Raw genomic sequence first — 4,510 nt, 5'->3', positions numbered from 1 at the left:
GGAGGTTGCAGTGAGCCAAGATTGGGTCATTGCACTCCAGCTTGGACGACAAGAGCAAGACTCTGTCTCAAAAAAAAAAAATTATATATATATATCTTAGTTCTGTCCACTGAAAGGCTCTGAAAGCAACAATACCCTGGCAGAAGTTAGCTTTCTTAAATTCCAGGTCTTGGTTTCTAAATACTTTCTTATTAGTATTTGAAAAAACTAGAGATTCCTGTGGAAATGGCTGAATTCCATGACTGGAGTAGGAAAAGTACAAATTATGCCTGGAATATCTAGTACCAGAAAGCAAGGAAGTGCTTAAAGACTAATGGGCATGTTACAAAAAGACACAAGGAGGCCAGCTTCAAGGGGGTCTGCTAGCTGCAATATAGGCATTTTGAGCACCAAAAATGACTGTGACTAATTATTAAAAAGTGAATAAATACAAATCCATGAATTGGAGAGAGAGGGAGAGTATAAGCTTGAGGAAGAGCCCTCATTTAAATTATTTAGTGTAACTATTGTATCAAATTATCTCTTTGAAAATTGTAATTAAAGGGAAATAATTAAGCATTTTTTTGCCTCTTTAGGAGAAACTTTTGTTCAATCCAGATGATGAGACAAAACTCTTTTAAAAAAAAATAGAGCAATGCTAGCTAATAAGTGTACAAAAAAATGTGAAAATTAGAAAATCCTCAATTTCCAGTCCCCGGTGAAATAACCAACTTAGGTAAGGATCATCAATAGATGCTAAAACAATTAGGTGAAAAGTCAATGGGGAAAGAATATTGCAAGAGGAATGGATAACTTAGAAGAAATGCACAAATTCCTAGAAACATGCAACCTACCAAGACTAAATTATGAAGAGGCAGAAAATCTGAACAGACCAATAACAAGTAAGGAGATTGAATCAGGAATCAAAAATCTCCTACCAAAGAAAAGTTCAAGGCCTGATGGCTTCATTGCTGAATTCCACCAAACATTTAAAGAACAACTAATACCAATACTTCTCAAACTCTTCTAAAACTTTGAAGAGGAGGGAATACTTCCAAACTCATTTCTAAAGGCCAGCATAACCCTGATACTATAGCCAGACAAGGAAAATAAAACTATGGGCCAATATCCCTGATGAACATAGATGCAAAAATCTTCGGCATAATATTAGCAAACTGAATTCGACAGCATCTTAAAAGGATCATTCACCATGTTCAAGTGAGATCTATCCCTGGGATGCATGCATGGATCTACATATGCAAATCAATACATGTGATACGTCAACTTAACAGAACCCAGGATGAGAAGCCCACAAATAACTTGTTAACTGCAAAGGGAAAGACAACCTGTATGATGGAGAAATCTCCTTAAGTGAATGGTCAAATTTAGCATCACTAAAGGTAAGATGGCTCCTGAGGTGATGCAACATAAAGTTCCAGGCACAGAGTATGAGGCATTCTTGCCAAAATGTTTAAACAGAATCAAATCAAAATCTTAGCCCTAACTTCCAGTTTATAAGAAGCACATGGTACAAAGGAGCAAGTAAAATAAGACCATGAGAACATTACCAGACTAATTCAAAATGTGAGACATTCAACAAGATATCTGGCCTCTTCTGTCCAAAATAGCAAAGCATTAGGGAAAAAAATGGTGGAAATTTCTAGATAAATAGATTCTAGAGACATAAGAAGCAAATGCCTCAACCCAGACCATATTCTAGTTTGAGGGGAAAAAAGAAACAGCTGTAAAAGACAATTGTGGAACAATCTGGGGAATCCTGAATGTGGAACTTGGCAATTAGCTTATCTTCAGGATTATATTAGGGAATGATAGGTAATTTTCTCAGTTGCAATAATAGTGTTAGGGCTTTATAGGGAATGTCATTATTAGGAGTTACAAAGTGAAGTATTTAAGGTATAATCTTGTGTAAAACATACCTCAAATGCTTCGGGGGAAAACACATACATTATATATCCATTCACTAAATATGGCAAAATATTAAGTGTTAAATCTAGATGATGGGTCTATGAATGCTCATAGTACTGTTTTTTCATATTTTCATTATGTTTGAAAATATGTATGTTAAAAAGGTGAGAATAAAAGGAAAGGTATCTTTTTAATGAATGAGATGTGGGGAGATGATCCATGAACATTTTAGAGGCTGTAAAGGCTTTTCTTTATTGTTCGTTTATTCTCTGTTCCCTTATATAAGCCAGGTATTAGGCTAGGTATGGAAATATGAAAAGGAGTAAGATAAGGCAGCTGCCTTCAAGGATCTCACTGTCTAGGGGAGGGGAAACACAAATATCTCAACACCATGGGGTGAGTGTGATGACAGAGAGATGCATTCGATCAACAAATATGTCCTATGTGCTGGGTGCTGTGCTAGGTGCTGAAGATACAATGAAGGAAGTAAGCATGGTCCTTGAATTCACCGAGCTCCTATTCCTGTGAGGGAGACACAATGATAGAATCACAATTGTGGAAGGTGCTAGGCATAAAATGTACAGAGTACTACAGCAACAGAGAAGAAAGGAAACACAGCCAGCTCTGGGGTGGGGATTGGGGGTGGGTGGAGAACAGGCGTCGAAGTTTTAAAGGCTGACTAGAAATCAGTCAATCAGAGGACCTAGAGGTGGGGGTGCAGAGACACGTAGACACAAAATAGCCCCCTGTGCTCAGGAAACTAGACGGAATCGCGGGAGCAGGGAAGGAAGCAATGGGCTGAGGAGATGATGTGAGTGGGTGTCGCATCTTAATGAGCAGATTGAGGAATCTGGGCTTTCTCCTGTAGGCTCCAGGAGCTGAGAACATTCACATCAGGTGATGGCTGCTGCCATGCGAGGCTGGGCCCAAACAGGGGGTAGTGTGAATTCTGTTCTTGGCTACATCTCCTCGTGCTTTGGGTGCCTGCCCACTGGGCTCTGTCGGCTCCCTGAAGAACCCCAGGGATTTTCTGGGGTCAACTCTATGCCAGTGGGCAGCAGGAAGGGCTTCAGACTGAACACTTGCTGAGACTCAAGCCATGGGAGCTGGGAATTCTGGAGGAAGAGCAAGAGGGGTTCAGGCAACAGGCCCACCCATACTGAAGCTTGGTTTCTCCTAGACCTCCATAGGGGATCTTTTCAGGCCTTAAACTAAGTAGAGCTTTAATCCTGGCTAATGATACAATCTCACAAATTTAGCCTCAGGATAGGGATGGCTATTTGCCACTGCCGCAGGAAAATAAAGTTATAAGGATAAACTACTCGGGGCTATTTTACGTACTCTGATATAATCTGAGTAGGTGACTGCGTTCTCAAGACTGTGAGCTGTCAGTGACCACGGGTTCATCATTTTTACGCTCTCGGTACTTAGCACAGAGCTAAATGAATCAGGCCTTGCATTATAAAGCATAGATCTATCTACCGTGTCATATGCTATGGTCCAGCTTTCCTGCCCTACCCTGGTGGGCTGACTTTTCTCCCCTAATAACTGTCTCTACTGGTCTGCCTCGAATCTCGGGGTCCAGAAATCTGACCCTTTAACCTGGGGAAGGGTCAGCCAGTAATAAGAGAATGGCTCTGGGCCCAGTATTCATCCACCCTTGAGTTGAGTATTCTCCCAATGAAGTAGATATACGCTTGCCAGGACAATCCTGCAGAACCTTAACAGCTAAACGCCTGGGACAGGGTCCTAGAAGAAAGAAAGCTCCTAACAAGTGCCTGTTGGCATCCCCCAAAATGTGCAAGTTCTGTCATTTCCCCACTCTCGTGTCTATGTCTATGTTGTATCTCCTTTCAACGGCAGGAACAAAACCCCAGTCCTTAAGGGTCTGGGCATTAGTGGACAGGAGCCAAGGTGCCTGAGGACAAAGCTCAGGACCCGGGACAAGGTTAGACAGGTGCCATAGCAGCTCCAAACTACCCAAAACCCAGGAACCCACCCACCCAAGGCAGCAAGATGATGATGCAAACATAAAGGTCGGGTCGGAAAGGCTGTGTGAAAATGGGAATCCCCCAGAGCGGGAGGATGTAAAGCAGCAAGTCCTGCATCCGTCTCAAATTACCATGAAATCCCACCTCCTGGAATCCCCCATCAGCAAGTGTCCGCTGTACCTGGCCTGCTACCACCTCAAGACTGACCGCAGCCAGCGGGACTGGGAAAGGCTGGGCGATGCTGGCAGTGAAGGGTAAGTGGGACCACTCGCAAGGAGAGGGGAAGGCGGGCAGGGATGGACTTTGCGGGGATGGGGGGTGGTGTCTTGAGGGAGCCCACAGAGAAGAGGCCTCCTCCAGAGGAGCGGGTGGCTTGGATGGCCCGTGGAAGTCCTCCTCCTGGATCCCTGAACATCCCCACGTCCGGGCCCCTCAGATCCCGGCCGCCAGCCCTGGGAACCTCAGTGGGGTGACGAAGCTGCGGACTGGGGCACCGGCTGCCTCCACGGGCCGGTTCTGACTCAGGGGCTCGGCCCGGAGCTGCTTCACCGGCAGCGGGGCTGACTCAACCCCCTCTGCCCACGGAGTTGTCGCGCGCAGTCAGCGCCCCGAAC

At 44.4% G+C, this 4,510-nt stretch overlaps 2 protein-coding genes across 2 annotated transcripts in view; one reads left to right on the top strand and one right to left on the bottom strand.

Annotated features, from left to right (window-relative positions):
* The window catches only part of LARP6 (La ribonucleoprotein domain family, member 6), a 21,306-nt gene extending 17,169 nt beyond the window's left edge, over positions 1 to 4,137 (bottom strand). Inside the window, exon 1 of the mRNA XM_011940298.1 lies at positions 4,028 to 4,137. The gene's annotated coding sequence lies outside the window, so the exon portion shown is untranslated. The remainder of the gene's footprint in view (positions 1 to 4,027) is intronic.
* Positions 3,916 to 4,510, top strand: part of LRRC49 (leucine rich repeat containing 49) — a gene marked incomplete at its 3' end in the record, with an annotated part of 168,338 nt that continues 167,743 nt past the window's right edge. Inside the window, exon 1 of the mRNA XM_011940552.1 lies at positions 3,916 to 4,150. The remainder of the gene's footprint in view (positions 4,151 to 4,510) is intronic.

This window comes from Colobus angolensis, unplaced genomic scaffold (assembly GCF_000951035.1).
Source record: "Colobus angolensis palliatus isolate OR3802 unplaced genomic scaffold, Cang.pa_1.0 Scaffold19, whole genome shotgun sequence".
Classification (NCBI taxonomy): Eukaryota; Metazoa; Chordata; class Mammalia; order Primates; family Cercopithecidae; genus Colobus; species Colobus angolensis.
This window is presented reverse-complemented; position numbering and strand designations above follow the sequence as displayed.